At 21.4% G+C, this 13,950-nt stretch overlaps 1 protein-coding gene across 6 annotated transcripts in view; it reads left to right on the top strand.

The window, feature by feature from the left end:
* LOC122505147 (synaptic vesicle glycoprotein 2B) overlaps positions 1-13,950 on the top strand; it is a 68,643-nt gene that overhangs the window by 30,524 nt on the left and 24,169 nt on the right. The window contains exon 1 of one of the 6 annotated variants that reach the window (XM_043616619.1): positions 6,435-6,493. The exons of 2 other annotated variants lie outside the window; for them this stretch is intronic. The gene's annotated coding sequence lies outside the window, so the exon portion shown is untranslated. Of the gene's footprint in view, positions 1-6,434; positions 6,498-11,041; positions 11,176-11,619; positions 11,775-13,950 lie in introns of those variants that run through there. 3 more of the 6 variants (XM_043616616.1, XM_043616618.1, XM_043616617.1) reach the window with 3 other exon arrangements.

Here is a 13,950-nt window from a genome sequence, read left to right on the forward strand (position 1 = left end):
CTAAACAAAATTAGAAAATTGTTGAACAACTGTGATTAAGAAACAGAAAATTAATTTATTTTGCATTATTTTTCTTTATGAATCACAATTATTTTAAACAAAATTATTATTTTGTTTTAGAAAAAGAAGAAAAATATTTGCACAATTTCTATTTTAATCTTATTTTTGAAACAGGATTTACCACAGGAATTAAGACATTCAAAAATTTCAAATTCTAACCTTTTTTAAATGAAACAACTTATAAATGTTTTCTAATAATTAAAGATGATCGAGAGATAAAATCATTATTTTATATTATAAGAATATTGTTACTGGTAACTTCATCAAAATTATTTTCATCATTTTCATTCGATTATTATTTTCTAAAATTTTAAATTATTTTTTATGAAAATAAATATTGAATTCCTTAAAAAAATTTATTATTTATGAAAATAATTGAATTGCAGTCAAATTTTTATTATTTATGAAAATAATTAAATGTTTGCATTATAAAATCTGATAAAATTTTATTAAACTTTTTTTTAAATAATTGAATTCTTTTTTAGAAATTTTATTAAAATAGTAGATATTGAAAATCATTAAAATTAGAAAATATTTTGAAAATAAATGAAATTAGGACAAGAATTTTTTTTAACATTTATGAAAATAATTGAAATTTGGAGAAGAATTTTGTTATTTATAAAGAGGGACGCATGATTCTTCCCCAAATGTCATTTTTCCGAAATGTCATTTTACCGAACTGCACTTTTGCGAATAGTCATTTTTGCGAGAAGCAAATTTTGCGAAATGTCACTTTTGCGAAAAGCTATTTTTGCGAATTGTCATTTTTGCGAATGGCCATTTTTACGAATTGTCAATTTTCTGAAAAGCCATTTTTGCGAATCGTCATTTTTACGATTTGGCAATTTTTCGAAAACTCATTTTTGCGAATTGTCATTTTTACGAAAAGACATTTTTGTGAAATGTCATTTTTGCGAAAAGTCATTTTTACGAATTGCCATTTTTGCGAATGGTCATTTTAAGGAAATGACATTTTTGCGAATTGTCACTTTTGCGAATCGCCATTTTTACGAACAGCCATTTTTACGAATTGTCATTTTTGCGAATAGTCATTTTTGCGAAAAGTCATTTTTACGAATTGTCATTTTTGCGAATTGTCGTTTTTGCAAATCGACATTTTTACGAATTGTCAATTTGCCGAAAAGTCATTTTTGCGAATCGCCATTTTTACGAATTGTCAATTTTCCGAAAAGTCATTTTTGCGAAAAATACAATAGTGAATTTATAGACCTACAAGTTTTCTATTGTATTTTTCGCAAAAATGACAATTTGCAAAAATGACTTTTCGGAAATTTGACAATTCGTAAAAATGTCGATTCGCAAAAATGGCTTTTCGGAAAATTGACAATTCGCAAAAATAGCTTTTCGAAAAAATGACAATTCGCAAAAGTGGCATTTCGCAAAATTGGCTTTTCGCAAAAATGAGTATTCGCATAAATGCAGTTCGGTAAAATGACATTTCGGAAAAATGACATTTGGGGAATAATCATGCGCCCCTTATAAAGATAATAGGGATTTTTACCAGAATTTTTTTCAAATTTTGAACATAGTTGAATTTTATTTTTCTTCAAATAATTGAATTTCTGCAATTATTTGAAAATTCTATTATTTTATTTAAAAATTTTTTAAAAATTAAATTTTATTTTTTAAAAATTCTATTATATTATTTAAAAATTTAGAAAAAAATTTTTTTTTTAAATCAGATTTTTTATTTTATAAATATATTTTAATGAAATTTTTTAAAAATAATTGCACTTTTCGCGGAATTCATTTAAAATTGTATGAAAAAATAATTGAACTTCTATAATGATTTTTATTATTTATAGAAATAATTGAATTTTTTCATCAATTTTAATTGAAAAAAAATTAAATTCTTAAGAGAAAAATGTTATTATTTTAGAAAATTAATTGAATTCTTGCCAAAAAACTGATTAAAATCTTTGAAATAATTGAATTCCTCACAAGAATTTTCTTACTTATGAAAATAATTGATTTTTTATGAATAATTTTGTTAACATTTTCAAAAATAATTGAATATTCCTGAAAAATTATATTATTTATAAAAATAATTGAAATACCCTAAAAAATTTTATTATTTCTAAAAATAGTTGAATTCTTATTACAAGAATTTTGATTTAAATCTTTGAAATAATTTAAATGTTTGCAAAGAATTTTATTATTTTTCGAAATACTTGAATTCGTCAGAAGAATTTTATTATTTATGAAAATAATTGAATTTTTGTGAAGAATTTTGTTAAAATTTTAAAAAAATAATTGAGTTCTCCTGAAAAATTGAATTATTTATAAAAAAAATAGAATTTTTTACAAGAATTTTGATTAAAATCTTTGAAATAATTGAAATTTTGTAATGAATTTTATTATTTTTGGAAATAATTGAATTCTTACGAAAAATTTTAATATTTTTTTTATATTAATTGAATGTTTGAGTGGAATTTTTTAACATTTTATTTTTTTGAATAATAGAATTTATTGTTTTGCGACATTTTAGTAAAATAGTAATTAAAATTTGAATTCTTTTTGGAAAATTTTATTAAAATAGTAGATATTGAAAATCATTGAAATTAGAAAATTTTGTTGAAAATTATTAAAATTAGGACAATAATTTTTTTGACGTTTATGAAAATAATTGAACTTTGGAGAAGAATTTTGTTATTTATAAAGATAATTGCGAATTTTACGAGAAATTTTTTCAAATTTTGAACATAGTTGAATTTTGTAAGAAGAATTGTATTTTTTTTTAAATAATTGAATTTCTGCAATTATTTGTAATTTCTTCAAAATTGAATTTTTTTGTTCTGTTTTCAACTTGAATTTAAATTAGAAAATTTTTAAATTCTATTATTTTGAATTTAATTTTGAATTTTATTTTGAATTTAATTCCCAAAAAGTTTACTTTCTTAATAAATTCATTAATTAAGAAATTAACTTTGGTTGTACATAAATCAACAACAAGAAGAAATCAGTCAACTAATTGGAATTAATTTAATAGAACTTCATTTTTTCTTGCACACGCGCTTCTGCGTGTATATGTAAAATACATAATGAAAATATAAATATTGTCACTCCCATAAATTAATAATATACTTTTATTGAAAACGAAAATACTTGTTTTAATAGAAATTAATAATGTGTATTATTTAATTAGGATGATGCAATGCGGAATAAGGTTGTTGTAATGCGGAATAATAAAAATCCTTGTGCGTAGTTGTTCTTTGTGATAAATTGGCTGCGTATGAATATATGTATTATTTTTAATAATTTAATATAACACTGCGAAATCGCAAATCTATAGAATACTTCTGAAAATTTGCTACAGTCCAGAATTTATGTTTTTATCATTCGAAATTAGTTTGGTTTCATCCGAAACTAATCCGAACTGTGAATGTAATTTTTGAATTCCAAATTTTTATATAGTCCAAGTTTACGGCCATAGGTTTTCATTATCGGGAAAAATTAACTCGATTAGTGTAAATTAGGGTCAATCCATCATCGACTAATTTTTAAAAAATGGTATTCGAAAAACAGTTTTTTATCCATAACTTTTAAAAATTGTCAGAACATCTATAAATGTTTTTCTTTGATTTTATAGTTTTTTCAGACGCTTCTTTTCATCCTTTATTGATTATTTTTCATTCATGCTAGCACTGTAAAAAAAGGTACTAATTTAGTACCAATTTTGTGTACTAAATCGTAATTTGGTTCTACTTTAGTACCGAAATCAGCTCTAATTTAGAACCTTTTTTTTATAGTGAGCCTGAGATATTAACATTTTAAAATCTCTAATTTTTAAAAATTGAGAATTTTTTTAAATCTGTTCTTCTCTCTTCTGTCATGTCTCTTCTATAACATTTTAAAAACTACTCAATTTTAAAGTACCTAATGGCTTATTTTTTTCAGTATCTGTTTAGAAATCAAAATTTATTTCGCATTGAATATAGACAGATCTAATTTGTTTAAAAATCTTGAAGTATTTCATATTCCAGCAGAGAAAAACCATTCCCTAGATTTTGCAGTTTGTTGATTTTTTAAATGAACGATTTTCTCCAGATTTGAAAAAACAGACATTAATTGCATTTTACAAAAAAAAGTACTTAAATTTTTTTTATTTATTAAAGAAAGAGTAAAAAATTATGGCAACAAGTACATTAAATATTTGCTCAGTGTAGGCAAATCATAATTTCGAACTGTTTTCTTATTCAGATGCGGTTGATAGCGGAATATAAGTTTTTATAATTTTTTGAAGAATAATTATAATTTTTACATAAAAAATTTGGGTTTATTTCGGAGTTATTTCATTTTAAGATCCTTGACAGCACTAAATACAAATTTTTCTAGACTCAAAACGTATTTTATTTCGAATTGTAGTTCCGTTGCTGTTTATTTCGTATGTTTAGATTTTTTAACGTACCAATAATTTCTTTATAGTTTTCCCACTTTGAAAACTTATACCAGTTTAATTCAGTTTATAAGTGGGATGGAATTCAGATCATCTTGGAAGAAATTGAAAACAAAATAATTAATCTAAACTGAAAGACCTAATACACTATTAATTGTAAGTTAACATCATTCTGCAATCGATTAATTGCTTTTCGTTTTTATTAACTTGAACAACAACAACTGAAATTTGAACTTCTAATCGATTCATTCAATTTATTTTAATATGAAATTATTTTTTTTCATTTACTTATTTATTCACATTTAAAGTTATAAAAAGGGTAAAAACAAAATGTAATAAAAGAGGGTGATTCTTCTAAAAGTAAATATTTGTGATGTTTCGATTAATTTTATAAAATCTACTCTCTAAGAAATATTAACAATTTTCAATGGAGTTAAACAAAATGTATGAAATAAAGTAGTTTCAATAGAAAAAACGATGTAATTTCAAAAAAAAATTATTTTAAATATAATAATGAAATTTTTAGCCAAGATTATTATAAAGCATCATTAAGAATAAACAGTTGCTCGTACGGTGGCGATGATTATAATTTTCATAAATTATAATTTCATAATACAGTATAATTTACTTCATCCCTTTAATTTATTTAAAAGTTTTCTTACCATAAAGTTAATATAATTTGTAAAAAAAAGTAATCTTAAATTTAATTTTAAATATATATATATAAACAAAAAATTAGTATTCATAAAATTTTCAAAAAAAAAGTAAAAATCCTAGCAGAAATTAGTGTTTTCTAATGAAAAAACTAATGAAAAAACCAAACAAAATTTAATTGAAATTTACGTTTTAATAGAATTAAATTAAAGAATTTTTTCACGCCTTATTCGAATCCGTTTCTAGATTTTCTCTAACACGTCAAAATTCAAAATGGCGGATCCAAAATGGCAAAAGAAAAAAATTAAAAATCAATAGCTTTTACTCGAAATTTGTTACTCGGGAGTTTTTCGAGGTCACTGATTACGAATCTGAAGTTGATTTTAAAAAAATTCAAAATGGCGGATCCAATGTGGTGGACGGAAATTAAAATAATAATAAAAAATAATTTAACAATAAATAAAATATAAGTAGATGAATATTTATCTTACTGAAAATTAATAATTAAAACAAACGAAGACTTTAATTTTATGTCCTGACGATGGAGTAGATAGAGTCTGAAGTCAGAAAATTATAATGGAACTTAATGTTGATAAAATAAAATAAAAATAATTTAAAAACTTAAAAATTATTTAAAGGAAGATTAATAATTAATAATAAAAGAAAGGAATTGGTAAAAATTGAAAATTAAAATTAATGAAAATCAATATATATAAGAAAAATACATTTATGAAAAATAAATAAAAAAGGTAGTAATAAATAAATAATGTATTATTTAATACATTATTTAGTAATAAGATAAAATATAACATACCATAAATAAATAATCCGTATTTGCATAAAAACAATAAATAAATAACACATAAATAATAAATAAATAAATAAATAACGGTTCACAATACAATAATAATAAAAAATAAAAATAATTTGTCAAATTAAGTAAAATCGTATTTCAAACTGCAAAGTCAAATTTAAAACTGAGCTCCAAACAAGAAAGAAGTTTAAATAAAATGACTGACTTGGATAATTTTGACAAATCACACGAAATGATTTTAAATTTTATTTCCAGTAATTTAACGTAATAAATACTTATTGTGTTTCATTCTCTGTTGATATTTAATTTATTGTTATTATTTGTTTTTGCTTTTCTCTCTTTAATTAAAGTTCATTGTAAGGACTCGATAGAGTTTGGAGCTCAGTTTTAAATTTCACTTTGCAGTTTACAGTACGTTTTTATGTAATTTGACAAATTATTTTTATTTTTTTTTTATTGTGAATTATTGTATTGTGGACGGTTATTTATTTATTATTTATGTGTCATTTATTATTTTTATACTAATACCTACGGATTATTTATTTATAGTAGGTATGTTATTTTATCTTATTACTGTATTATTTATCTATTGCTAACTTTTTTATTAATTTTTCATTAATTTTTTTTTATATATTGATTCTTACTAATTTTAATTTTAAATTTTTTACTAATTCTTTTCTTTTATTATTATTAATCTTTTAAAAAAAAATTTTTTTTAATTTTTTTTAATTATTCTAATTTTTATTTTATTTTATGTATATTGAGTTCCATTATAATTTTCTAACTCCAGACTTTACTCCATCGTCAAGGCACAAAATTTTCTTCGTTTATTTTAATTATTAATTTTTGGTAAGACCATCAATTTTTTTGGAAGATTCATCAATTTTTATTTTATTAATTGTTAAATTATTTTTTATTATTATATTTTTGTTATATTTTTTGGATAGACTCCCTGAAGAGGAAATCATTTAGATTTCGAAACGTGGGAGTAAATAAATATTTTTATTCATTGTCCAAATGTTTTCATTTTATTTAGGCTTATTTTGAAAAAGATCTCGGACGTTAAAGATTATTTAACAAATTAATTTTTTTCTAAAAAATAATTTAAATCTTTTGAGAAATATTATTAAAATAGTAGATATTGAAAATACTTGAATTTCAGAGAAGAATTTCACTATTTGTGAAAATAATTAAATTCTTGCAAAAAGATTTTCCAAAAATTTTTTAAAAATTTTGAATTGTTCTACGAAGAATTTTATTATAATTTTTAAGAATAATTTTTTTATTTCAACTATTAGCAGATTTAAAGAATTGTGCAAATTTAAAGAAAAAAAAAAGAAATAAGTAGCTTTTACTTTTAGTGTCTTTTTAAAAAATGTATCCAAATAGTAGCTAATCGTAAAAAAGTATTAAATAGTAGATTTTAGTAGATGAGTGCGAAGCCCTTATAAAATTATAATTATAATTATCATTTGAAAATTATTACATTCTATAACATCAAATTTGGATAAAGTGTATTAATGTTTTTTCCAATATGACATTTAGCGCACTGCGAGGCGCACTGTTATTTCTCACGCGCGTCGAGCAGTCTATTCCGTCCAAGATTTTTTCAGTGGTGTAACCATAACAATTTTCTTCTCATCATTAATTTAAGATGTTTGCTATATATAAATCTGACCTTCTGCTAACTCATCCGTCTCATTGCCTTCCTTTCTAATTGCCCATAGTGACCTACGAACTTACATTTCCTTCCTAAATGGGATCTTTTTTTCTTTTTTTCACACGCTTTAAATTCGTGATATAATAACATATATGTATCGTTTATACGTCATTGATGTCAATTATAAGGGCATTCGATACCATATCCGAATGATGGATCACAGATTTGGAAATGTGTGTTCATGACCCTAAACCCTTATTAAACGATTTCAAATTATTTTGCTGGACATTTGCGGTGATAATAATTATATGATGCTATTTTATAATTTTTCTATCACGTAAAAATAATAATTGCAATTAATTATTAACTATAATTATTAAATATATAAGAATCTCAGTCAATTTATACTATTAATGTTAATTTGTCAAATAAAAGTGGTTTTTAACGATTTTATTATGAATTAAAAACATATTAATCCTGTAGAAAAGTTAATATTGTAATTTTCAATTAGCTTTCTTAATTTTTTTTTGCGTTTTGAATTTAAAATATAGTTTACAAATTTTATAAATTCAATTTGATTTTCACTTCAAATGTTGATTTTTACCACTTCTACTAAGTCATTTTTATTTTTTTATTTTTACTACTAAGTCGGTGTCAGAAAATTCAAAATGGCGGATACAATATGGCGGACACTTTAAATTAAAAAATTAATAGATTTTAATGAAACACAGTATTTAATAAGGCATTTTGGGTCGCTGATTACAAATGTAGAGTTAATTTTCAAAAACATGAAGTATCAGATTTAATATGGCAAACATTCAATTTAAAAAAATTGATGTATAAAAAAATTTATAAATTATAAAATTATTTTTATAAAAGAATTTATGAAAAATTTGCTAAAGCTGACTAAGTAAATGGGCAAAGGAAAAATTTCGTTTTTCAAATAAAATTTGAGTTTTTGGCAAAGTATTATCAAATTTTAAATTATGTAAATTTTAGGTAAATTTGATTTTTTGGAAAAATCTTATCAAAATTTTAAATTATGGGAGAAAGCTTACGAAGCATGGGCAAAGAAAAAATTTATTTTTTTAAGTAAAATTTTATTTTTTGTCAAAATCTTATTCGCGGTGTTCCATTTATTATTTAGCAAATTAAAAAAATTTCATATTTGCAAATATAAACATCAATTTTTAAATAATTTCAGATTCAAAATTTAAAAAATTCATTTACTAATGTAGATATAGTTAATTATTATTGTTTATTATTTTCAAAAAATCCAATCCAAAAAATGCATAACGAAAAATCCAAGAAAAAAAGTCCAAAGTACATAAAATCGAAAATAAAAATGTCCAAAGTCAAAAAATCCAAAATAAATGAAAACGTTCAAAATAAATAATGAAACATGTGAAAAAGCTAAGTTTTTACTTTTTACGCTACTAAATCAGAATTTAAAATGTTAATGTTAAAATCGCAGAATTTTAATTATTTACATAAATAATAAAATTCTTCACAAAAATTCAATTATTTTTATAATTAAAAAAATTGTTTACAAAAATTAAATTATTGTAATAAAAAAAAAAATTTCTAGAAAAATTTCAATTATTTTATAAAATTTTTAAAACAATTATTCCAAGAAATACAATTATTTTCAACAATTTTGATAAAATCTTTTACAAAAATTCAATTATTTTTTTCAATATAATTTCAATTAAATTACTCGATTAATTTAATTATTTTTAGAAATTTTAAATGTTAACTTTTATACCTACTTTTGATTCACAGTCATCGAAATGAGCAATTCAAAAAAAGAACAATTTCATTTAAGGCAATTATTTAAATTTTTACATCTCAATTTTTTTTATTGGATTTTTAATTTTTTGGACTTTCTGACCAGGACAAAAAATCCAAAAAATATGTCCAAAGTGGAACTATTTTTTTTCTACTTTTTCGGATTTTATTTACTTTAGATTTTTTGGTTTGGACTTCTTATCCGGATACCTTTTCAAAAATGTTAATAACATTTTTCGCAAGAATTAAATTATTTTCAAAAAAAATTTTAATAAAATTCTTAATAAGAATTAAGTTATTTTCAAAAATTTTAATAAAACATTTTTTGGAGGAATTCAATTATTTTTATAAACAGTAAAATTCATTGCGAGAATTCAATTATTTTCAAAACAATTGTAATAAAATTTCACGAAAAGATTCAATTAAAAAATTCAATTTAAAAAAAATTTTTAATAACATTTTTTGGAAGAATTTGATTCTTTTTATGAATCATAATATTTTTCGCGAGAATTCAATTATTTTCAATACAATTTTAATTAAATTTTCTCGAAAGAATTCAATTATTTAAAAAAAGTGTTGATAAAATTCTTCAAATGACTTTAATTATTTACAAATTTTTAGATAAAAACTTTGCAAGAATTTAGTAATTTTCAATACATTAATTTTAAAATTCAAAACATTTAAAAAGAAAATTGATTAAAATAGTTAAGAAGCAAACAAGAACAGATTCAAACACATCAATATTAATTTATTTCTTTAAACTTGTTTGTGAATTTTAATTTCATTTATCATATTTTAGAAAAAATTATATAACCAAAATATGAAGAAATTTTTTTCACTAGTCTACAGATTTCTGAAGATAAGTCAGAAAAATTTGTAGAAGAAAATTATTATCTCGGAATTGCATTGAAATCTTCAGGAATTACATTTCCATCTTTACAAAATGGATTTATAATAGTTTACTTACTGAAATTTTTATCTATTATCAAAGTTTAATTTTTTTTCTGCATTTATTTTTATAATTAAAATAAATTAAATAAAAATTTCTCTCTTGAAATTTTTGTTTAATTATTAGAAATTCGTGTTAAATTATTTAATCTCATTAAAGTTCTTTTTCAGAAATTATATTACACACATTGATTTCGATATAAATTTCTTTTAATAAATAAATCTCTTAACAACCGCAAATTCTTCAGTACAGCATGAATATCAATTATCAAGAAATATAAATTTTTTACATTTGTTTTTTCTTTAAAAATTTTAATTAATTAATTAAAGGAAGGGAATTTATCATTCGGTATTAATATTAAAGGTGGAAGAAGTAAAATTGAAATTAAAAAAGAATGTTTAATTTATTTTAATTTTTTAATTTTAATTTTTAACTTTTAATTTTTAAATGAATTAAATTTAATTTTAACCTGTGTGGAAGCGTAAATGCTTTTTTTCATAAGAAAGAAAAGTTGTAAATAAACAATAAAAAATTTCAAGAATTTGAATATTGGTACACACACATATATAAATGAATCATATGCTATATATCTTATATTTTAATAAGAAAATATTGAAATGGTGAAAACTGGAAAGCGATAAAAAGTTGACTTGTTAATATATAAACTGGGTGCGCTTATTAAAAGACATTGCTTTATTTATTATCGCTTCTGTATTGTATTACTGAGAGTACAGTGAGATGAACTTCTCGTTTGTTTAGTGGGAGGTGGCAGGTAGTTTTTAGTGCTTCAGAGATCTGACATTCATTTCAACTCTACGTGTCGTTTCTCTCGGGTAAAGTTTAACACTTATTTATTCAATTATTTTCAAAAATTCCCTCATTTCACATTTCAAAAATTAGTTCAATTTTTTTTTTATAAATTATACTGTAATAATTTTTAATGAAATGAAAATTAAAAATTAGACCCGAAAAAAATAAGTGACAAGATTTTTGAATTTGTAAGGGAATTTTAAAAAAAGGAAGATATTCCTAAATTTAAAATTTCACTAAAGAAAAAAGTTAATAAAATTGGAAAAAATTTTTTGCAAGTTAAAATTTTATAAAGAAAGTGAAAAAAGTTAACGGAGAAAGAAAGTGGAGAAAAAAGAAAATTAAGTGGAATAATAATAATAAAAATAAAATTAAACCCCTACTAATAAATAGTAAATAAAAATGAGTGATTGTACATAACGTAACTAAAAGTAATCTAAAGTAAACTAAAAAAATAATTTAAAAAATACAAAAAAAAGTTCGTAAAATTTTGAGAAAAATAAAACCAATTTTAAATATTTTCAAAATAAATAAATGCAATGCTTAATAAAATTTACGTGTCAAACTTATAACGAATTAGTGAAAAAGAGCTGGAAACATAAAAATTTAATTTTGCCATACGGTGAGTAATAAAATTTATAAATTATTACTTAACTCTTTTAACTTGCCTATTAAATGTTATATAATGTTTTTAGAAATGTATCACTTACACTTAACAATAAATAACAAATATTTGCTTTTTATTTAAAACCGTTTGTTTTTAATTATTTTTTAATAAAAGGCATAATTTAGGCCTTTTATAACAGAATAAAAAAGTAAAAATAAAATAAGGAAGTAAATAAAAATAACAATAACAATAAAAATAAAAATATCAAAAAAAAAAAAAATTTTTAATTAAAAAAATAAAAATCTATCTAAAAAATTAAAAATAATTAAAAAATATAAATTTTTTATATTTAATACATAATTTTGAAATTGAATATTTACAGAAGATGTGAAAGTAAACAAATTGCAAAAAAAAATGTATAAAAAAAAGAATTTTCAACTTATACGATTCATTAATAATTTACAACTTTTAACGTTAAAATGAAAGTTGTATTTTAGCATTAATTTTCGTTTTATGTATTAAACATTAGTGATACGAAGATCTTGAATGAGAACTCGAATTAAAAATGCACGTTTTAAAGAACATTAGAATAGTAGAATTTTTAAAAAGCGATAAGGTTTTTTTTTTCCTAAATTTGTCCGAAAAAAAATTTAAAAGCATTTAGTTGTGTGAATTTTTTGGAGAAGTTTCTACAATTTTTGATAAACTAAACTGTTTATTCCTGACAAAAAATATCTACCTAATCGTTTTTATTTTAGAATTTAATTAAGGAATACATTTTATCAAAATATAATTAAAATTATCTCATAATTTTATTTTTGAAAATTTTTCATTATACGGTGTATAATTTTTACAAAATAATGAATTTATCAGTTTCGACTAATTCAACAGCGATGATTCGTCCAGAAAATAAAATAGTTACCACTTCGATTTTTAATTCTCGCAGTAAAAAATATTAAACAAATTCTAAGAAGCAAAGTACTAGTTATATTTTCTTACTAATTTTTTCGCAAAACCTTTTTTTTAAAAAATATGAAAAAAGTTATAGCAATAATTATGACGGTAGCGAAAACGTACTAAATGTTGTAATTTTTCAAATGTGAATATCATTGGCTAACGTGTCCAAAAAATGTTCAATAAGGGGTCAAAAAAAGCGTCTCAAAATATACTATAAATTGAAGAAAAAAGAAAAACAATTAGATGTTAATTTATTACCTAAAAAACAGAAAAAGTTATTTTTCCAAAATTTCTAATTTTTTAAAATTGTAATAACTTTGGCTAACATTGCTAAAAAATGTTCAATAAGTGGTCAAAAGAAGCAAATCAAAAAGCAGTACAAACTTAAGAAACATTAAACACAATTAGATGTCAATTTATTACCAAAAAAACACCAAAAGTTATTCTTCAAAAATATCTAATTTTTTAAAATGTTAATAGCTTTGTCTAACATTACTGAAAACTATTCAATAAGAAGTCAAAAGAAGCTTCTCAAAAAACACTATTAATTGAAAGAAAAAGAATAACAATCAGATGTCAATTTATTACCTAAAAAACAGGAAAAGTTATTTTTACAAAACTTCTAATTTTTTTGAATTTTAATAACTTTGTCCAATATTCACGAAAAGTGTTTAATAAGAGATCAAAAGAAGCGACTCAAAAAGCACTACAAATTGAAGAAAAATAAAAACAATTCAATGACAATTCATTACCAAAAAAACCTCAAAAAGTATTTTTCTTTCGAAATTTCAATTTTTTAAAATGTTAATAACTTTGTCTAATATTACCGAAAAGAATTCAATAAAGGGTCAAAAAGAAGGTCTTATAAAGTAGTACAAACTTAAAGAAAAATGAAAACAATTAGATGTCAATTTATTACCCAAAAAACACAAAAAGTTATTTTTTTTAAATGTCCAATTTTTAAAAATCTCAATAACTTTGGCTAACATTGACGAAAACTGTTTAATAAGGGATCAAAATAAGCGTCTTAAAAAGCACTACGAACGTAAGGAAAAAGAAAAACAATTAGATGTTAATTTGTTACAAAAAAACACAAGCAGTTATTTTTTCAAAATTTCTAATTTTTTAAAATGTTAATAATTTTGGCTAACATTGCCGAAAAATGTTCAATAGTGGGTCAAAAGAAGCATCTCCAAAAACACTACAAACTTAAAGAAAAAGGAAAACAATTAGA

Source organism: Leptopilina heterotoma, unplaced genomic scaffold (assembly GCF_015476425.1).
Source record: "Leptopilina heterotoma isolate Lh14 unplaced genomic scaffold, ASM1547642v1 Lhet_343, whole genome shotgun sequence".
Lineage (NCBI taxonomy): Eukaryota > Metazoa > Arthropoda > Insecta > Hymenoptera > Figitidae > Leptopilina > Leptopilina heterotoma.